Below are 24,051 nucleotides of genomic sequence, written 5' to 3'. Positions count from 1 at the left end.
TAAAAAAAAATAAAAACTTGCCCTGTTGTATCTTCCATCCCACAAAATAACACACTCTTTCATGTTTCTTTATTATATGGCATAATCCCTTTTACCAATTATTTATTTATTAACCTTCTCCAGAGGAAATCATGTCGCTCTTCAGTCTTGGTACACTTCTTTTTCTTACATTAATGGCTTTTCTCTCTTCTTTTGTTAAATTTTCCCACAGATTTTCAAAATAATATTGTTTCATCAAATTATTATACCACAGCCCTCTTTTTATTTCTATATCATCAATTTTCATTTTCCATGTTAGTACTTTTTCTTGATATTTTTTAATTTCTTCATTTATATAATCTTTATCTATTTTTCTTATAATTATTGTCTCCCATAATTTTTTGTACTTATATTTAAACATTTTCAGTATTAATCTCTTATTCTCTTCATTTACTCATTTTAATATTCTATACAAGTTTAAAGAAGTAAAATAAATGACTGGATTTAATAATTCCACCCCTTCATCTTCACTTATACAAAACACACCTCTTTCCACTGGGTTTAATCTTGAAAATGTTATGAAAGAAAGCACTACTTACTCAATTTCTTGTTCATATTTTTCTGGGATCATATAAACAATTGACATATATGCTAGTTTTTCGTAAAATAGATGAATGAAGAGAATGAGAGAGAGCAGGTTGGATGATGTGGGGATAGTGAATCAGCAAGTGCAATGGATTAGCAAGGAGGAAGTAAGGATAGCTATGAAGAGGATGAAGAATGGAAAGGCTGTTGGTCCAGATTACATACCTGTGGAAGCATGAAGGTGTTTAGGAGAGATGGCAGTGAAGTTTTTAACCAGATTGTTTAATGAAATCTTGGAAAGTGAAAAGATGCCTGAGGAGTGGAGAAGAAGTGTTTTGGTGCCGATTTTTAAGAGTAAGGGTGGTGTGATGTGCAGAGCTTTAGTAACTACAGAGGCATAAATTTAATAATTTAATCAGTCACAGCATTGAAGTTATGGGAAAGAGTAGTGGAAGCTAGGTTAAGAATGGAGGTGGTGATTAGTGAGCAGCAGTAGGGTTCCATGCCAGGAAAGAGCACTAAGGATAAAATGTTTGCTCTGAGGGTGTTGATAGAGAAGTATAGAGAAGGTAAGAAGGAGTTGCATTGTGTCTTTGTGGACTTAGAGAAAGCATATGACAGGGTGCCTAGAGAGGAGTTGTGGTATTGTATGAGGAAGTCGGGAGTGGCACAGAAGTATGTGATAGTGGTACAGGATATGTACAATGGTGGTGTGACAGTGGTGAGGTCTGCGGTAGGAGTGACAGATGCTTTTAAGGTGGAGATGGGATTACATGAAGGTATCAGATGAGGGACAGGTTGACATACGAGAATAAACAGGCATCCCCATGGACTATGATGTTTGCAGATGACATTGTGATCTGTAGTGAGAGTAGGGAACAGGTTGAGGAGAACCTGGAGAGAGGGAGATATGCTCTAGAGAGGAGAGGAATGAAGGTCAGCAGGACTAATACAAAATATATGTGTGTGAATGAGAGAGAGGATAGAGGAATGGTGAGGATGCAAGGAGTAGAGGTGGCGAAGGTGGATGAGTTTAAATACTTGGGATCAGCAGTTCAGAGTAATAGTGAGTGTGGAAGAGTGGTGAAGAAGAGAGTATAGGCAGGGTGGAGTGGGTGGAGAAGAGTGTCAGGAGTGATTTGTGACAGACAGGTACCAGTAAGAATGAAAGGGAAGGTCAACAAGAGGGTAATGAGACCAGCTATGTTATATGGGTTGGAGACGGTGGCAATGAAAAAAAGACAGGAGTCAGAGATGGAGGTGTCAAAGTTAAAGATGTTAAGATTTGCATTGGTTGTGATGAGGATGGACAGGATTAGGAGTCAGTATATTAGAGGATCAGCTCAGGTTGGACAGTTTGGAGACAAAGCCAGAGAGGCAAGACTGCACTGATTTGGACATGTACTGAGAAGGGATGTTGGGTATATTGGGAGAAGGATGCTAAGGATGGAGCTGCCAGGTAAGAGGAAAAGAGGAAGGCCTAACATAAGGTTTATGGGTGTTGTGAGAGAGGACCTGCAGGTGGTTGGTGTGACACAGCAAGATGCAGAGGACAGGAAGAAATGGAAAGAGATGATCTGCTGTTGTGACCCCTAATGGGAACAGCCGGAAGTAGAAGAAAACGAAACCTTTTCCTAGAATGGTAATCTGTATGTCCTCCACATAAGGCATATTTCTTTTATCAAACCTTCCCACTCTTTCATAACTACATACATTTTCCCAGATTTTATCCCTAACAAAGATACTTCATTCACTGAAAAGCACCCCCCTCCAAATTCACAGCATTACCCAAACCCTTACTTTTATCATTATTCAGGGTAATTCTCATTTCCTTTAAATATACATTCAGAAAATAAAACACTTCCGTCATCCAAATGTTATTCTTAGCAACCACAATTATATCATCTGCATATGTCAAAACTACTTGAATCACCACTTTCCTTTGCATCACATATCAATCATCCTTCATTCTATAAGCTACTTCATTCACTATTCCAGTCATTACAAATGCAAACAATATCCCACCCATGGGACATCCTTGTCTTATAACACAATTCGTAGATATTTCTTTACTCAGCCACCATTCACTAACACTATCACACTATTATTTTGATATGCTGATGTACATACACTCCAAATTCTATTCCCTATTCTATACTCTTCCATAGCATTCCACAAAGTACCATGTCATCCTGGACCAAACACTTTACTGATATCACCTACCATAAATTTCACATCTTCCCTTTCACTTATAATATTATCCACAATTTCTCAAACCACCAATAATAATTTCTGCCTTTCCTTCCTTTTTATTTCATATATACTTTTCTCACAAGGTCCTTCATCCTTCCTTTCATTTTTCTCTATATTATTTTCATAAGAATGTTATAATCTGAAGTATGTAATGTGATAGGTCTCCAGTGATTTACTTCATTATTTTCATGATTATTCTACATACATTTTAATACTCACTGTATAACTCTTCATAAACAAACCCTTCTTTCAACCATTCATTGAAATATTTATAAAACACTCTCCTACATCCAGCCAGTCTCAATTTCTTGCACTTATCATACCCTATACCATCTGGACCTGATACCAAATTAACATTTATTTTCGTAAGTACTTCATCCAATTCAATAATAGTAATTTCTTTTCCAAATTCTTCCTTAACTTGTTCTTGATTTTTTAAAACTTTCCTTTCTCCCTTATTTTCTTTCTTTTTACTTGTATACATGTTTTCTACATGCTGTACTGCAACACTTATAATTTGTTTGTATATTTTTGTTCCATCTTCTTTTACGTTTTTCTCTCTCCTCATTCTGTTAATATCCTCCTTTACTATTTTACTCAAATATTCAGACACCTACTCCCTTCTACCTTGTAAATAATATCTCTGCTAAAAGAGTAGTGTCTTATTTATTTCTCAATTTTTTTAATATTTCCTTTTCCATATCATAATACTCTCTTGTATTCGTCTCTAAATATTTCAATACATTTCTATATATCTTTCCATGCTTTACTTTCTCTTCCTTTCTTGCAACCTACTGCCATTACAATCAAACCAAAAATGCCCCTTAACTTTTACATATTCTGCATTCCCTTATTCATCTGCCACTCATATGACTTTTTCACCCACAATGATAACATCTTATTTTTTGTGTACTCATTTATCAGATGACTGGAATCCTGCCCCCCCCAAAAAAAAAACAATCAATAAAACAAAGTTTTTGACTGTCACATATACCTAATTGTTCCTCTCTTACCATCTACATATATAACACTTAGTGAATGCTTCATCACATCCTTTTCATATTTTAAAATAACACCCACTCAAATTCAAAATACTTAAAAAATTAAATAAAAATACCAAAAAGGAGGTTGGCGAAGAAAATCCACAAGAACCAAGACACAATAGCGTACCAAAATTTATTGCCTGCTTTCATCAAATGACTTCCTCAGAATAAAATCACTTCAAAAGACAACACCTTAAATACACTGGTTAATGAACAATTATTCAAGTTAATTGGATAATGATAAAAATTTAAAAACACACTCTCATACCTTAGGTAAAAAAGAAAGATGTGTCACCATCTTTATCAATACCAAGTTTACAATGTTTTAAAAAACACTTAACATTAATGGCTTCATTCAAACCCTCTCATATTTAACTTTCACTATATCACAGACTGAATAATACACAAATAAAAATAATTTTAACATCTTTTAAGTCAATTTCTATAGTATGAAAATGAACAAAAACTGTTTTTTATTTGAGTCCCTTGCCTGGAAATATAAATTCATTGCATGAGTAACAGCCCTTATTTTTTGCAATTAAACAAAAATCTTTCCATTAAGTTTTCAATTTCAAATGCTGAGTCACAAAATATCTCTTTCCACAAATGAATCAAGGATCTAACATTTTTTGCTTCAAAACCCAAAGGTAAGACAAAATTATTCCACACAAAATATATGTCTATTATTTTTTTCATTTTTCTTTCTTATCCAAACAAAACATTTTTAATAAAATTTACAGTACCTTTTGTTCTTTCAACTGTATCAACTGTACTGTATATAGTTTTCCAGATTGCATTCCACTTGTAACCTTATGTCCGTCCAAATCATGACTAATTTCCTTTCAGCCCAATTCATTGTCCAGTCCTAAAACTTTTTCTATCATATCTGAACTAGAAATATCAGTCCCTACTCCAGAGTCACCTTTGTTCAACAAGCCAACCATATTTTTTCATCAGGCAAACCTCCATAAGCAATTTCCTTTGCAACATCTTCTTCAAAATCCTGAGGTTTAAAGTAAGCTAAGTGCTGACTATTTATACTATCCACTCACTTTTCAACAGTTTTCTGTCCAACTGACAGAACCACACTGTTATCACCAACAGAACTACTCTCTTCTCCCTCCAATTCTGCACAGCTTCTCCTAGCTGCTTCCTCACCAGAAACAGAAACAGGGAGTGCAGCAGCAAAAAGGTTCCTCCATCATAATAAAAAGAGTAGGAGAATTTCCCTGATACCCTGACCAAATTTTCCTTCTAGTATAAATACCATCCCGGGTCTCCCCTGAAAAGAGGTCACAAACCTAATGGGACTAACCCAGTTAACAATAGGATAAAAAAAAAAGATATGTATCTGTTTTACTTACTATGGAGTCACCAATATACTAAGATGTTGTTGGCTTTACCAGGTCATAATGTGTACCTGCTGTCATTTTCAGTCTGGATAGGTTCTGTGTAAGTCTCAGATCCTTCTTGCTTTGGGGTATCTCCACTGCCATGATACAGTGAAATAGTATGCTTGTTTTACTGTTATCAGTGGTAAGTGTGTGTATATTAAATATTTGACCTGATGTTTGCTTTTTTTGTTTGTGGATTCTTGAGACATATTTATGTTTTTTTTTTTTGCGTGGAGTCTTTAGTAACTATGCCTTTATTGTGACTGTATGTATTTTCACACAATAAGGTTGATGCTAACAATTTAGCCTCAGTATTCTGGACATACTTGCACCTCTCACCCTCAAAGATATTTAAGGTCTTGTCTAAATGTAGTGCATTTTATTTGAACTATATATATATATATATATATATATATATATATATATATATATATATATACATATATGTGCTGTCATCTTCTTATTCTCCTTGTGAAATGGTTCAAGTAAGCATCACTGGCAAAAAACTAAGCCTATGTACACTGTAAGTTTCTGATCCCCTTTGTTGTGTGGCATGGACTTAGTAAATAAGTCAGCAGTAGTACATTGTCGGATACCAGTTTATTTGAAACTTGCTAACTAGGTAAATTGACTAGTCAGTTTCCCCTTTTTATCTACAACCTGGGATCAAGAGGAACAGTGAACATTATACAATAAAAAATCAATAATCTGAAAATACATGACACAATAACAAAAATGCATGTCAAACGTAAATACACATAGAAAAACATTTGCAAGAAACAATAGTGTTCAAAATGCGATAAGTACTGTGGAAATATGTACAATAGTCACAGTACTTACAGTGTGAAGTTCACTTAGCAGAGTGATACCTATGTATAGTACTTGTAAATATTCCAGGCACCATAATTCTAGAAGCCTACAGTAGTTTATCCATTGTGAAGGAGTGTGAATTGTCTTTATTTCTTATGTTTAATCTCTCAGAGACTGCATGATTTCCATGGTTTTATATATATATATATATATATATATATATATATATATATATATATATATATATATATATATCTATATGGGTCTATGTCTTATGATCAAAATTACAGAATATCGAACATAAGACATAGAAACACACTTACGTGAAAGTGCATAACATCAAAGATGTACTTACACGAAATACATAACATCGAAGATGTACTTTCACATAAGCCATTCCCCTGGCATACCCTTCCCTACCCTAAAACTGAAATTAAAAACTTTACAAAACACCCTTTTGCAGGGGGGGGGGGCAAACCCCCCTGCACCACCCATACCCCCTATTTAAATATACTAACTCTGAGATTGCACTATAGTGGGGAAAAGGGTGTAATTCCTTATCCCCATTATAATATGATTCAGAGAACTGGCTTATGCGAAAGTACATCTTTGATGTTATGTACTTTCGCATGTGTGTTTCTATGTCTTATGTTCAATATTCTGTAATTTCGATCATAAGACATAGACCCTATATATATATATATATATATATATATATATATATATATATATATATACATATATATATGGATTCACTTTATATCCTCAAAATATTGAAATATCGAAATTCAGTATTTCGAAGCTATAAAGTCGAATTTTTGAAACCATGAAAACTCAGAACCGCGAAATTCAAAATCTCACACACCGGAGATTTTGAATTTCTAGCTTCTACTGCACACACACAAACACCATCCTCCCCACACACAAACACAAGCTCTGTACTACATAAAAGCTGGGGAGCAAGCACCCCTGCACCTCCCATGTGGGGGGCTGCACCCCCCTACACCCCCCTACTTAAATATTATCAGTCCGAGGTCACACTACACACAAACACACACAAAACACCACCACACAAGCTACATTCTTCTTGCACACACACATCACAGCAACAAAACACACTGACACACACCACAGCCTCTACCCAAAACCCTTAACACACACACACATACCTGAATCCATAACCACAGCAAAACCTCAGAAGCGCGAAATTCAAAACCGCCAGTATTCAGAGTTTTGAATTTCATGTTTCTGAACTTTAGCTGTTTTCAGGATTCCACTTTATGGGCTCGAAATACTGAATTTTGATATTTCAGTATTTCGAGCTTCTAAAGTGAATCCGTATGTGTGTGTGTGTCTATATATATATATATATATATATATGTTTGAAAATCAGTATTGCAATGAAATATACTCTGAGTAAATTTCTTTGAAATTGCAGTGAAGCTACCTAAATTTTCTGAAATATTGCAGTCTTGGAATGGTGAACATGACTAGTTATACCATTTTAATTACTTTCATAGGTAGATAGTAAGATTATGGCCTGAATTACTATCAAGGAACTTAACCATGTCACCCTGTAATAACTATGGTCTATTATTCATCCCTGGTAAATAAACTTGGAGCATAACCTTGGACCCTCCTACAGATTTGGGGATTTTTTCTCCCTATTCAGAATTTGCAATTGCATGATACGTCTGATAGCTTCATACACACATAGTGTCATTGGTAGAGGGTACAGGAAATTAAATGATCACGTGACAAAGTATCGTTCAATATAGTCATTTTCAGGTAAAAATAAATATGAATGTGAGATTTATGGGAGTGGCAGTTTACTTTTGTTCATTTTGAATAGGTTTTCTGTGGGATTTTTTTTTTTTTTTGCATAGTAACTGACCCTCAGTATTTCTGATGTTAAAATGTCTTTATAAAGACTTTAAATTAAATTGAAATCTGTATGCTTACTATAAACATACAGAGCCAAATAGTATGTGCATTGAAATAACTGAGCATTATTGTTTGGTAACTGGGGAGAGGTAGACAATTGAAAGAATACACGTGTGGTTGCAGGGCCTGGTCTATTATCCCCCTTAGGGCTCCATTTAACTATTACCTGTCTTGTTGTTGTGTCTTTTGGCTTTTCCCAGTTAGGGGTCGCCACAGCAGAACTCCGGTCAGCTAATGATTAGCAGTAGATTTTTACGTACCGAGTTGCCGGCTCTGAAGCACAACCTTCAATGAAGGTACGCTTACCTGTGTCTGTTTTCTAATACTGATAATGTAGTGCATTATAAAGTGAGCGTTGCTCTCCTAAGTATACTATTTTTCAGATGAGATAAGGCCAATCTATAACCGAATGGGATAGGATACTTCAAGCAGAAAAAAGAAACTTGGCTAGGCTTAAGTTGGCCTGTAAGGGCAGTTAGCCTAGTTTCTACTTATGACTTATGAGGTGAGATGATAAATTGATGTTTCATCAACTTTAGTTGATGGTAACTCAGGTGGATGTAAAATAACAGCAGGGAATTTTCTCCAGTTCCATGACCAAATTCCCCTCAGTCAGTAGGAATGCTACACTGGGTCTGCAGTTGAAATATGCTATACGACTAAAATATTTAACAAAGTGTCTTTGATTGAAGTCTCAGTCTCAGACAAGGTCAGACTAGCTGATTCAATGCTAAGACATATGTTACAGTGTTTTACCATTTGATGTATGCATATGTTTATTATTTATTTATTGAACAAGAACTGGTTCAGACATGTACAATTAGAATATGCCCAAGTTCAAAGCAGGTTCAGAATATACTGTTTCCTATGTAAGAACTGCATAAATTTTTATTCATGACTGAAAACCATTAATCAGGTGTTACATCACAGGAAAAGAAAGGCATCATCATCTGGCATTGTTATACTTCAGGCACTGTCCTGTGGAAGGCAAATATGCAACGTTATAGTTTAATGGGAAGTTAGGTTTCACATGAAGAGAATAATATTTTCCTGCAGTACGCAGGCATTGTGGATAAATGTGTGCAGACAGCATGCAGGGAAAACAAGCAATGTCTATTTTAACAAGAGCATTAGCAGTATGCAGGCATTGCAGGGAAATCTGTACAGACAGCATGCAGAGAAAAGAACTGTCTCTTTTAACAAGAACTTTAGCAGTATGGAGTCTAACCATTGAACTAAAATTGGCACTGCATTACTTTTCCTTCTTCATACTTGATGTAAAGCAGGACCCACAGTTTCATAACTTATCAGAAAATCATTACCTGATACTGCAGTGACTGCCATGGATATTTCAGAAAACTGCAGATGCATGATACAAAATGAGTTACAAAATATAGCACAGTTAAAACTCAAGGCAACATTATATACCACAGTGGTATTTTACTTATTATGTTCAGGACACATCCTGTTCAAGTGTCCATGCAAATGTTAATAATACCCTATGATTCATGACGCTCATGCACCCAAAATCTCACATTTGTTGATAATATGACTTTCTGTCCTAAATCAACTAGCTAAATTAAATAATATTTGCAGTACAAACAGAAAGTCAAAACAGCCATATTAGACTTAATGGTTACTGTACCTGATGTAGGGATTATAGCATAATTGTGCAAAATACTAATGTAGTAAGGGTATTGATGGAAAAAGTGCAGCTAAGTAAACATTTACACGAATGCCAGATGATGTAATTGGCAGACATTTTCTTTTCAGTGCATATGCACTTACATAGTGTGTAGAGGATCTCTGAACCAAACAAAAGTGGGATAATTTTTGCCTCAGGCTTTATCTTGCACATCATGAAGTGATTAAACTGGAATGACCTGACAGATATGAGGTTGTTACTTCCAAACGGAACACAACAAGAGAGGTCCAGACCTGAAAAAATGCACTAAGTACAATTTGTAAGATTTCTGGGTCAAATAATATAACTCTGCGGCTAATAAGTGTTATGGAGTTTTAAACTGAACTTTTTAAAATTTAACATTAAGTTGTCAATACCTGAAGAGAAGGGCAGACTGATCTGTAGTTAAAAATAATACTTATATTTTGTTAAAATAATCTCATATAATAGCTCCAGTGAGACTGACATGGAAACAAATAAGTTACCCTTATTTGAGTCTCTGAAAACTCTAGTAAAAATATTAAATTAACTAAAAACTTCTCTGCATACAACTTACAGCCATCCTGTTTTTCAGCAAGCTCTAAATCATATAACATAATTGAATTTACTGCTGACACTCAAGCTGATAAAGCAACTTGCTTTTGAACCTCAAGAAAGAATTTTGACTTAAAAACAGTCTAAAATATATATGGACCCCAGCAAATGAAATATATGAAACAGAGATGCAATTTCTTTAAATTTATCCTTTCAGCTCAGTCAGGAACTGGGGCACAGTGAAACAAAACAAAATTAAAATACCATAGGGTTGGGAAGGTGGCCTAATGGTTAAGGTGTTTGCTTTACAAATACAAGGTGCAGAGTTTGAGTCTCAGAAGAGGTAATTGGCTAGGTTTAAAATGGCTCATGCAGGCAATTAGCCTAGTACTAATCTGTTAGAATGTACAATGCCCTAGCTCACATAAAAGGGGAGGCATGAGCAGTTTCTTTGCAAATAATTTACTAACCTGTTAAAACATCACAAAAGGTATAACTATGTAAATGAGAGGGCACATTGATCTGTTTTTCCAATATTAATACAAGCATCAGAAAGGCCATGGACAATCATAGCTCGATTTGCTTCATATCAAGATGAACAATTTATTTTACAACCTGCCTGATGGGAAATGTTTCTTTAAGGGCTTATGCGATGTAGAAGCACTGAGTCTTTAAAAATTATACTTTAATAGAACCACATAAAATTCATTAAGTACTTTCATGCAAGCTGGACTTCCTCAGAATGAATGACAAAATCCATAACACACTCCCATTAAATACTAGTGCAGGCAATCAGAAATTAAATCCCATTCGATAAACCCAGATAGCAGCATAAACTAAACAGTTAAAATTAAAAGTATGAAATCAGTGTTAAACTCTTAAAGTAACAGGTAAAAATGCATGAAAAACTGATGTCAAGAACCAGTTCAATATAAAATAGACAATTAATGCTTTAAGTTTGCCAAAATGCCACATATACAAAAAAAAAGAAAAAACAATTACATTCAAATAAAACCTATTATATAAAATTTTAAAGATTGCACAATACATTCAAAGAACACAGTCCCTGTCATTCAATAAATCCTACATGGTTATTTTTTTCTGTGTGCACATTGTGGCATTATGTGCACGTAGGTGTGAACAGTTTGCGATTCAGTAAACTCCATGCCGCGGTGTGCAATCACTCACAATCATGCACAATCACAGCCACACTGCTAGAGTCTGCGTAGCTTCTGTGTCATGCAAATCACCCCTTCAAAGCTGTCCTCAGTGATTCAGTAAACTGTAAAGCAACCATGTAGACTCCATGTAGCTCCTGGCCATGTATTCCAAAACTTTTTGAATGTAGCCACAGAAAAGAGTCTACACAGAAGCCAAACTAATTAAAACTTATCACATCAGCACACAACTTACCTTAAAAAGTAAAAATGCACACATTAATATATATTTAGACAGTCTTGTTCTAAAATAGGGTGAATAACTGTGTTAACAGTAATTATTAAATAAATGGATACCTCGCTCTCCCCATGCTATTATACTTGTCAGTAATGTATACATCCTTAGTATAAAATGGCATGAAAAACAACACTAACAGTGTAATGTAGGCATATTGAGTATGTAGGTTGTGGAATACACTAAAATGTAAGGAAAATGGTTGTCCGTTTTGTGTTATGCATGCCTCTCCCCTGCAGTTCCTCTGCCTACACAGTTACTAACCATGTACAAAAGAGCCTGTCTAGACAGTTACTGTGCAAATGTGGTGCACACACCTTTGATTTACTGAATCACTAAAAAGTATAACCCTGTAGGGTAGACCACTTTGTGTAGGAACTAATACAGTGTTTTCACACTGCAGAAAAAAGAGGACTACATAGCAGGTGTCTTGTCTAATTGATATGTAACTATTTATATTTATCTTACATTTATTTACTGGGAAAGTCCAACTTGGAACAAAGCCAATTTTTAGTAGAGGCCAGGGAGAAACACTCCAGACACATGTCTTTGAAATGTGGGAGGAAACTGGAGCACCTAGAGGAAACCCACATGAATACAGAAAGGACATGCAGATGCTGCACCAAAGGAATTCCAGCCAAGAATCAAGCCTAAGAACCTCTTGCTGTGAGACAACAATGCAACTTCTGCACCACTGCACCATCTAGTTTCTTTTGTCCCAAGTGTATATGCTTCGGTTGGAGTCTAGATGGTGCTGGGTTTGAGTACAGGCCATGAAACTTGCTGGAGTACAGATGGTGCAGTATTTGAGTACAAGCCCTGCAACTTTCTTATTTACTTTGTTTGTGTTTTTATTTTTTGCCATTGATGCATGCAGAGGTGTGTAGTGGCGTGACTGAAACTATACTTCATACTTGCAAGTAAGTAGCAGGTGTGTTTCACATGCACTGATTACAACAGAAGCAGGTGATTTTCAGCGCAGTGTTATTCCACAGGTTATAAAACAGGCAGGTAGACCCAAGTCTGATTTTTTTCCTGCCTACTGCAAAACCATTATAGTAGAGTCAAGGAATTTTTAACCTCAGAAAATGCTAGGGACTGCTGCAGCTTTAATCTATATGTATGAGCTAGAGGCTAAAGCTAAGGCTGCTGGTGCTGATGACATAGGCCTAAGCTGAGGAAGAGAAGAGTGTTCATGCCCAGGCTGACATTTCACATGTTACATGACATGAAGATTGTAGAGCGCTATAGGGTGGACAGGGGCACATTACAAGAAAGTACAGTTGTGTACACTTACCATAAATGTAGATGTTCGAGTGTATTCACTGTTGCAGTCATCACATTTGGGTTATCTGCCTGCAGGTAGTCCTCAGCTGGCCTGAATGCCAGAGTCTTGGATTCCTGCATCGGATGCTGTCTCTTCATCCATGACGTTAGGTTGTCAGGGGTAAAAAACATGTAGCCGACACCATTACATAGGTTTTTCTTGCCCCAGATGTCAGGTGCCCCCACAAAGGGAAGCAATTATATGTTATGTTACACTCCAACAAAAAGCAAATACACCAGAAATTTAAATACACCAAACAAGAAGGAAAGGTAGAGCCAAGAGAAATCAGGGGGCTGGAGGGAGGGTAACCAGGAATGCAACAGTGAATACACTCAAACATCTACATTTATGGTAAGTGTACACAACTGTACTATGTTCTTCATGTTTCACTGTTGCAGTCATCACATTTGGGTTGATTCCCAAAGCTAAGAAAGGGAGTAGGAAGTTAGAGAGCATTAGGACTAGATATTAAGCCCTGCAAGACTGCAGTGGCAAAACCAGCTCTGGATTTAGAAAAAAATAGGCATGTGGTAATGCTTGGTGAAGGTATGTACAGAGCTCCAGGTAGCAGCTTCTAGGATGTCCATGGTAGGGACTCCACTGAGAAAGGCTGTAGAGGTAGATGCATCGCTGTTGGAATGTGATCTTATCCCCTGTAGGGTAGGTTTTCCATAGTGCTTATAGCAGAAATGAATGCAATGGGCTATCCATTTAGAAATGGTTTGCTTTGAAATGGGCTTCCCCTCTGCCCCTGTAGCAAAGCCAACTAGCAGCTGTTCAGATTTACTGAGAGGCTTAGTCCCGTCCAAATAAAATCTAAGTTGTCTGTGCACATCTAGAGAGTGCAGTATTCATTCTCCTTTGTTTTGTGGATTAGGGAAAAAGGTAGGCAAATAAATGGACTGATTTATGACCACACTAGACACCACCTTGGGCATAAAGGAAGAATTTGTCCTGAGGGAAACCCTGTCTGCATGGAAGATAATGAAGGGTTCCACTGTGATAAGGGCCTGTAATTCAGACATTCTTCTAGCTGAAGTGATGGCTAGAAGGAAGGCTGTTTTCTAAGAAAGAAATTTCAACTCTGCAGTTGCAGCTGGCTCAAAGGGAGGGAGAGTGAGGTTTTCCAATACAAAGTTAAGGTCCCAGGCTGGAGTAGGGGCTCTCCTGGGGGGTCTTTAGTTTCTGGCCCCTCTAAGGAATTGCTTCAGTAGGGGGTGAGAAAAGAGGGGTGGCTCATTATTATAATTTGCTGAAATGACAGAGGCATGAATTTTAATTGACGAGAAGGATAGGCCCTTGTGGAGCATTTCTGTTAAGTACTGAAGAATATAAGGTAAGCTAGGCACCGTTGTGCCCATCCCCTGAGTCTGGCTCCAGGAATAGTATCTTTTCCACTTTTCTGCATAGGATTTTCTAGTACTAGGCCTCCTTGCCTCCAGAATGACATCTAGCACCTGCTTACTGAGGGATGCTATTGGAGAGCTCAAGGAATTAGCCAGGCTGCAAGGTTCAGGGTTTGAAGCTGAAGGTGCAGAATCTGGCCCGCCTGCTGGGACAGCAGGGAAGGAGTCTGAGGCAGGTGCTATGGTTCCAGTAATGTCATACTGCGCAAGACGGGGTATCATAGATTTTATTTTTGTGTAATACAAGTGGTTAGACGAATAAAAAGAGGAGGGGATACCATGGTACATTTAGAAAACATTGAACTTGAATGGATCTTGAGACTTAGAGCCCACATACCTCCAGGACTTAATAGCACAGTTAGTTTAAAATCTGTACTAGCCTCGAGATAGTTTAAACATTATCTGAATCTCTAAGAAATTTAACTCCTCCATTCTTATAAAAGAAGTCTGATATTTCCATATCAGTTCGTTTATTTTATTTGTGAATATTCTATTAACCACATTAATATGAAGTTATCAAGTCTATGTTCATATTTTTAGACTGATATGATACTACCTTTTAATGTAATATATGTTCAAAGATCTTTGTGATCTAAATGTGTTACATTCTATATCAGTTGATCATTTGGTTATCATAATATGTTATTTATGGTTGGTTTATATATACTTTTCACATATATTTTATATATATATATATATACATATATATATATATTTTTGATACAATACATTTATATTCATATTCATATATTTTTATATGGTATACATTTTTATATTCAGTGCATACATATTCATTTTTTCACATATATACTGCACATTTTTAATATATTCAGTGCCATACATATAGATAGACACATGTTGTCATTAACCAGATATGTTTTTTATATATTTTTTGCACTTTAAGAGTAGATAGTTTATCATGTGTCTGTAATTGTTCTGTTTCATTTTTTGGAATGTTTTCATATCTCAAGCAAGTATTTATTTATTTATATTGGGAAGAATACATCCATTTTTCAGAAGTGAGCTAAAGCATCAATATACATACGTTTTAATATAAAGTTTTTTAAATGAAAGTTCTAAAGGAAATGTCTTTTTAACTAAACAAGCTGATGTTAAATGAATTATTGCTTAATTAATCAATTGAATGAAGAAAGAGCGGGAAATTATGTGATGGTTTTTGCTATATAAGCATTTGATTTTCTATCAAGTATTGTAACCTGAAGAAGCATACAGTCCGTATGCGAAAGCGCTTGTTATTCCTAATAAAATCTCAACATTTTTTACATCGTGGTGATCTTCGTTTGGTGTTCCTAGAACCTTCAAGAGGAGAGGCAGAGGGGAAAAGCATAAACTGAGAGGCTTTCCCAGGTAAAGGACAGGGCATCCGCTTTCCAGGCTTGACTGTGGGAAGTCATTGTACAGAATTTGTCCAATTGATAGTTCTGAGGGGAGGCAAACAGGTCTACCTCTGGAGTCGCCCATTTGTTCCACAAGAGGTTGAATATGTTTGGTTCGATTTTCCATTCGTATGGGTCCATGAGATTTCTGCTTGGATCATCTGCCAGTGAATTTAGCTTGCCTGGCAGGAATTGAGCTTGCAGGTGCACTTGGTAGCTCAAGGCTTTATTCCACAGAGCCATGTCTAGTCTGCAGAGAGGGTACGAGTGGGTTCCCCCCTGCTTGTTTATGTACCACATAACTGTGGTGTTGTCTGTTTTTACCAATAAATGTCCTGGATGAATGCAGTCTTTGAATGCTGTCAGGGAATTCTGTACAGCTAACATTTCCTTTTTGTTGATATGCAGGTGCATCTGTCTTGGGTTCCATTTGTTCTGAATGTACTGCCCTGCCACGTGAGACCCCCCCATGCATAGTCTGATGCATCTGTTCTTAGGGTTTGGGCGGCAGGGGGTAGAGTGAAAGGGAGCCCCTTGTTGTGGCAGCTGGCCTCTGCCCACCAAAGGAACTCTGTCTATATACAAGGAATCATTGATTCCAGGTCCTGAAAATGTTGGCACCATAGGCTTTTTAGATACCATTGTAGTTTCCTCATATGCAGTCTTGCATATGGAATTAGTAGAATGCAAGAGGCCATGAACCCTAGGGCTTGCAGAATTTTCCTTGCAGATAGCTGGGTCTTTGTGCCCAATAGTTTGAAGTAGGTTGTCAAATAAACTTGTTTCTCTGGAGTGAGGAAAGACATCCGGGAAGTTGTGCTCAAGCTTGCTCTCATGAATACAATCTGTTGGCAGGGTAACTGGTGAGATTTTTTTTGTTTATGGTATACCCCAGAGAGGTTAGAAATTTCTTTATGAATGCCAGATGTTTTAATAGCAAGTCCTGGCTTTCTGCCTTAATCAGACAATCGTCCAAGTATGGCTATATTTTAATTTTTCTCAGCCTGCAAAATGCAATGGCTGGAGCTAGACACTTTGTGAATACCCTGGGAGCAGTAGATAAGCCAAAGGGAAGTGCAGAGAACTGATAGTGCATGGAGCCTGCCCTGAAGTGTAGGTATTTCCTCAGAATTCCCTTATTGGAATGTGCAGGTAAGCTTTCTTTAAGTCTAAGGTTGCCAACCAGGCATCTTTGCCTAGCATAGGAAGCAGCTGTTGAAGTGTTAGCATTTTGAATTTTGGGATTTCCAAAAAGGTGTTTAGAACAGAGATGTCCAGGATAGGGCACCAGGAGCTGTCTTTTCTGGGTACCAGGAAAAGTCTTAAATAAAAACCTTGTCCCCTTTCTTCTGCTGGGACAGGTTGAATAGCCCTGATACTTAGAAGAGAGAGAACCTGCTGTTGGTTCTCTGCCCACTGATTTGATTTGGGGATAGTTCTGGCCAACCATTTGGGGTTGGTAGGGTGTGGAAGTGGAATTTGTATCCTTGGGAAACTATATTCAAAACCCATTTGCCCTGGGTAATGAGTTCCCAGTTTTTTGCATGCAGGGCAAGCTTTTCTCCTAAGGGAGCAGGTAGTTGAGCAGGGCTTAGAAGAACTAAGGTTAAGTTATTGTGCCATCTTTCTGTGGGGGGGGGTCTTACTACTCCCTGCTTTGGAGGTGGGAGCCCCCCACTGTTTTGGCTTGTGCGTAGCCTGAGACTGTAACCTGGGTGATCTGCTGTTCCTGGGTTTGGACTGAGAAGGCCTGGAAGAGACTGGAAAGGACCAATTCTTTGAAGGATAATGCCTACTAAATCTGGGTGGCTGTACTTGCAGGAAATCTGTAACAGTTTTCATAGCTTTAGCTTTTTCCTCCATCTTTTTGAGTACTTCTTCTGCTTTGTTGCCAAAGAGGTGGTCTTGTTTTAAGGGAGCATCCAGTGATTTAGCTTTAACATGATCTGGCAAGTTTTGCTCCTTAAGCCAAGCATGCCTTCTAAGTACAGACCCAGTGACAGCAGCCCTGCAAGATGCTTCTAGAGAATCAAAACCACATTGCAAAGTATGTTAACCAACTTGCTCTGCAGAATGCATTAAATCCTGTAATTCTTTGTGTTCAGCACAGTCAGGAATCAACATCATTTTCTGTTTAAGTAGGCCCATAATATGCTGCTGGTACTTTAACATATGAAACTGGCAATTTAAGTAGCAGAAGTGTATACCTTCTTACCCCATCTGTCCAAGGCTCTAGAATCTCTATCAGAAGGGGTACGATTTTTGGCAGCAGTAGCCTTAATGCCCTTTGGTCCTTGGGAAATAGTCTCTGGGTCCGCAGTAGGATTCTTGAAGAGGAACTTGTGAGAGTCAGGTACTCTGTAATACCTGTCAGGTTTTCTGGGAGCTGGAGGTAAACTTTCTGGGGAAAGGCTAGTTTCCAAGAAAGTATCGTCTACAATGTCCAGAACAGGAGGGATAACTAAAGGCCTGTGTTGAGGAAGGAGTAAGATTTCCCTAAGCATCTTTTTGGAGTCAGAGTAATCCTGGCTTTCCCAGCAGAAATGCTCCCTAAGAGTGTGCAAGGTTTCACCAAAAGAAAAATCTTCTGGAGGGGAAGCAGAGGGAATGGAATCCTCTGCATCAGAATCCTCATAGGTAGATAAGGGCAAATCCTGGTAATCAGAAGAAACAGAAATATCAGATTCCTGATCAGAAGAATCAGAAGGAAAATCAGTTTTAGGTCTCTTAGAGGGGGAAGGCTGGCTTTCCCTAATTAAGGTAATAAGGTCTTTAGCCATTCTAAGCATTTCTTTTTTAGGCATATGGGCCTGACCATGTGGTTTGGACGTAGGTTTTCTAGGTGTGGTGCAAGTTTTAGGCCTGGATGAAGAAGATGGCGTCGGTTTAAAATGCAAGTCTGTAGGCCTGAAGATACCCTCAGAAGCTGGTGCCTGCACAGCGGCTCCGGACCCATCCAAGTAGAGACATCTGCAGGTTCCATAGTCAAAGAAGCATCTCTCGGCATAACAGACTCTGAATGGGTCTCAGTAGAGGCCTGCAAATCTGAAGTAGCGGGTCTCAGAAGCTGCGAAAGTGCCTCACTGAGTGCCGGCGGACTGGCGACTAGCTTAATGGAAGCATCGTCGGCAATTTTGGACCTATGCAGTCTGTCTCTGTCTTTATCCTTATGTTCTTTCTTTAGATCGGTAGTCAGATGGCTTAAAAAGCCATTTCAGAGTATGGATACTGAGTACCAAAATAATTTGCTGCAAAAATAGCCCGACGACGAATAGCTCGGGGGTTGAACAAGGCTCAAAACCAACAGTGAGGGACGTCGTGGTCTGGGCCTAAACAAGGAATACAGTACAAATGAAAATCTTTATGAAGTATTTGCTTTCCACAGGTAAGACAATTGTTAACTTTTACTGACATCGTATGGAGCAAGATAAAAGATCCCCAACGGGGTACTTATCTTTTTTAGAAGACTTCGGTTCTGAAACTCAAAAATGAAAATTTCAGGAGTTGGCTGACCAGCACTTGCAAACTTTTTCTGCTTCGGGCACTGCACGGCAAGAAAGACTGATGGAATTACATCAGCTGCATGTTTTATACCCCTGACGACCTGACGTCATGGAAGAAGAGACAGCATCCGATGCAGGAATCCAAGACTCTGGTATTCAGGCCGGCTGGGGGCTACCTGCAGGCAGATAACCCAAATGTGATGACTGCAACAGTGAAACACAAAGAACATCTCTGTGAGCTCTGCCTCCCTCAAGTCAGACCCAGATCTAACTGAGGAAACACATTCCAATGTAAAATAAGGTATGTGTAGCCCATAGGATATTAGCTACAGCTACCTTTCAAAGACCAGCTGGGGACATGATGGGTGTGTCACAGACATCAGCATCTAGGATCCTATACCAATTCATGGATGCCATGCTCATGCATGCCACTGAGCACATATGATTTCCTCATAGGTCTGAGGAGAGGGCCAGCAATATAGTCCACTTCTATCAGATAGCGCACTACCCTGAAGTACTGGGTGACTGCACTCATGTACCCATCAAGGCACCACCTGTTGAGCAGGGTAAAATCTACTTTAACCTCAAGGGGTTCCCCTCCATCAACTGACAACATATTTGTGATGCCAATGAAATTTATCTTGAATGTGTAATTTGGCAACCCTGGCAGTTATCATCACTCACATATCTTGCACTCATCAAAGCTGTACCAGATGTTTGCTGAGAAATCTCACAGGGACATTTACTGAGAGATACTGGCTATGAACTGGAGCCGTGGCTGATGACACCCATGAAAAGTGCATGCACACTCACAGAAGAATGCTATAATGAGGCACACACTCAAACTAGAAACATCAAGAGCATGTGTTTGGTCTGTTGAAGTCATGGTTCAGGTGCCTAGATATATCTGTTGGAGTCTTGCAGTATGATTCATGTACGTGTATAAAAATCTTCCTAGTATGTGCTGTGCTACACAATCTGATCCTGTGGAAACAGTTGCAGCAGGATCAGCAAAGAGAAGGGACACACATCCCCCCACCAATGCCTAGGCCACCAGAGCCACAGTCAGAGGAGGACCTGGAGAGTGAACCGGCAGCTGCTGTGAGAACAGGCAGAGCTAGATGTGCACAGTATGCAAAGAGACAACACATAACACACTCACTGACCATCTAGATGCCTAATACCATTCTCTAACACATAAATAGATTAAAATTGGTGCCAGGCAAATCACACAACCTTTACCTCCCCAAGTAATGGCTGTGTACTGCTTGCATCAGAAAGAGTCAGCCCTAAACTAAAACTGTGGCAACTACTACATTTTCAAGTTAAGTGCTGATTCTACACTGTATTGTGTAATAATAATATGCCATACACATTATTTTCTTAGCTTGGTACAATAATCAATTAAATGTAGTTGTATTTGTCCAGAATGTATCATGACATGTGACAGCAGAGCAATTACTTTACTTGTATGTAAAATTGCTAGCTGTGCCCACTATGGGCATGATTTTCCAAACAGACAACACAGAGCACAGTCACCAAACACCTAGGGGCCTAATATCTTTCCCCTGCTTATATACATGTGTAGTCAACTTTATGCAAGACAACTCACACAACCTTTGCCTCTACATGTATTGCCTGTGTACTGCCTGCATCACACAGAGTCAGCCCTGAACTAAAACTGTAAACTGCTGCAGTTGCAAGGTACCTCATGAACATTCCTCTGTACTGGACAGAATGTCACACAATGTTCAGAGTCTGGCCTTATATTTTGGTCTGTTTTTCATAAAGATGTGTGATATATGGCAGATTACTGGCAAATCATTACAGATTGAAGTAAAAAAATAATGACAGACATGTGAGTTTCAGACTTCATATCCTTCTGAAATTTCGTGACAATGCAAAACCTGTTATTCTATCAACTTTCTTAGTTTGTAAGAGCAATATTTAACAAGTATCCCTATTTTAGTGCTTTTGTCCCACTTTTGTTTATGGCTTTGCCACATTTTATGCTGTAAGAGGTTGATGGGTATGCTTCTGAACCTGTGCTGATTGTGTAATGGTATTATGGCATATTATGGATTCATTTACCTTGCTACAGTAATCAGGCAAATATTGCTGAATGTCAAAGCAAAGCAAATGTGTTCTCTTACATGCTCCTCTTACTAAGTAGTATGCCTCATCCATTACAGATTCATACAGTCAGCCCTCTCAAAGATAATGAGGAACACTGCATGCTCCTAGTGTAGCATCATATATTTGCAATGGTAAAGCATTAACAGTTTTATAGTAATGACACAGATCAAAGTCTCTGACTTAAAAAACAGTCCCAAGATCCAACTACAGGCAGGATGGAAAACAAGGAGAGTAACAAGTAACACGGAAAGAATAACATATATTTCATTGTGGCATGCCAGGACATCAGCTGTCATCACCAAACTAACAGCAGGCTAAGCTTCTTAGACACATAACAGTAAATGAGGTTTGCCTCCCTCCCATGCACAAAACAGGGGTTCCCTTGTTTGAACCATACCAGTAACTAATTTTTGATAGCAGTGAAAAATTGTGTTGCCCTTCATTGTGTGAATAATGCTTGTACTACTGTGTTGCATAGCTATTCCTGTGGCAATGTAAATAAGGCATTGATCCTGTGTTCTGAAGCTACCTTGGTCTGCAGGTTTGAATCCCACATTATGTAGATATTTGTAATTGGTACTTTCATTTGCAATTGTGGTTAACATACTTAGCTTTTACTCATTTCACTTATTTTCTCTGTTTCACTTTCCTTTATGTATGGGATAAGGGATGTAGGACATGTACATCTACATTACTAGTACATGTCAGTCCTGGGGTAAATTGTTTCAGCATAGACACATATGACACATATAGTTTTCTGATAAGAACAAGACCATTGCCTTGTTTGTAGTAGAAAACTAAAGTTGTTATGTTTGTCTCTGCTCATCTGTTTTGCGCAGAGTGCTGCACTGTTAAAACTGGCCAAACAAGACCCCCTAGGAAGCAGACTGACAAAAATAGAAAAAAAGGTATATTCAATTATTGCCTTTGGTCAGTGCAAAAACAAGGGCTGGAGTACAGACTCAACTGGTAGACATGCACACCAGGCTCGTGTTTGAGCACTGTTTACGTACATGCCAAGAGGTATAATTTGCATCTGTATACACTTTGCTCACCATCGCGCAAACCCGCTGCACACTGCACTATGCGACTGTATATATGATGCTTCATTGTTGATCTATATTGGATATTACATTGTAAACATTACACAATAAGGTCCAGTTGTAAGCATGTCTCTTATAGTTTACAATACATCAGAATGTTGCCCATCTTCCACCTCCCCCAAACACAAATCAGTAAACACTGGGGACACATTTATTTTTCCAAACATTTATCAATCACACTCCCAACTTTAATATTTACTGTAGTCTGTCCCACATGAATGAGTCCACTTGTTGGTGCTCACAACCATGCTCTTGCTAACATTAAACATCCAGATATGGTTAATAAGGGTACTCATGTTGCTACACTAATAGGTTATTAACAGAATACTGCTATTAGGTTAATAGCCTCATATAATGCTATGAGATCATAGGTTCATAGGTTCATAGGTTCATACTAGGCTATCTGCCCTAGGGCATTTATAAGCCTAGCCAGAGTTGTGTGCTTTCACCACCCCTTGAAGTGAAACTATACCCACCCATTAGTTTGCTGCTGCCTCTGTCCAGCATACAGAGATGATCCAGGGTAAGGGTAAACCCTCCCATCCACTGGGCAAGATTTCCTCTTGAACAGAGACAGACTCACTCTGTCTCACATGGTCTGTCTTGGACCGGGATCTTGTCCCAGTCTCTAGGGAGTCTGGGTGCTGAATCTGTCCCTCCAGCACGCCCTATTTATATCCGGTTGTTGTTTCTTAAGCTTTGCTCTTGTGGTGGGGTGGTTTTTTTTTTTTTGTGGAGCATGTCCATTAATTCTGTGGGACATGGCTTGTATATGTCGGCTGCACAGACAGCAGAGCAGATGGTATGCGAATGAATAGAGAATGAATTTCTTTCAGTCGGGCAGCATATGGCATTTTTTTTTTTTGCTTTTTTTTCTTTTGGGGTTTTTTCTTTTTGCTTGCTGCTTACAGGGCAGGTGTCGTCTGAATGAATGGGGGGTGTACATTGGTCATTGGTCTGAAAATGAAAGAGACAGAGGGGAAACAGATGTGAATTGATCTCTGGATGATGAATCCTTCATAATCAGGTGGGCAATAGGTGGTCAGGTGTGACCACTTTGGCATGTGAGTGTCAAAAGAAGGTTACTGTCAACTCAACTTGGTTGTCTGCTTCCCCTTATGTGCTTTATGTGGTTAAACCTATGCTTAATGGTGGGCCACTACCTTGTTTTACCAAGGGTTACCTTGTTTACCAAAGGGGTATGGCTCAAGGCTTTTGCACAGGGCACCAGTTCTATGAGAGGTCTCTCTTCTGTGTCTCTCCTGATGGATCACTGAAGGATATCTGTGTCTGATGGATTTTCAACTCACAAAGCAGTTTAACTTCCTCTGTTTGCAGTTGCTTGCAGATGCTGGCTCCCTGAAATTGAAGGGAGCCAGACTGAGCCCCGTGAGCGGTGTGGGACCACTGTGGTGACCACAGCACTGAGACCCCACCAGCCTGTCTCCGAACCTGGAGCACACCCCAACAACTCTTGTCCTGTAATCTTTTTACACCCAAT

The sequence above is a fragment of the Protopterus annectens genome, chromosome 2.part2 (genome assembly GCF_019279795.1).
Source record: "Protopterus annectens isolate FY-2018-M chromosome 2.part2, PAN1.0, whole genome shotgun sequence".
NCBI lineage: Eukaryota > Metazoa > Chordata > Ceratodontiformes > Protopteridae > Protopterus > Protopterus annectens.
Note: the sequence above shows the minus strand (reverse complement) of the source record.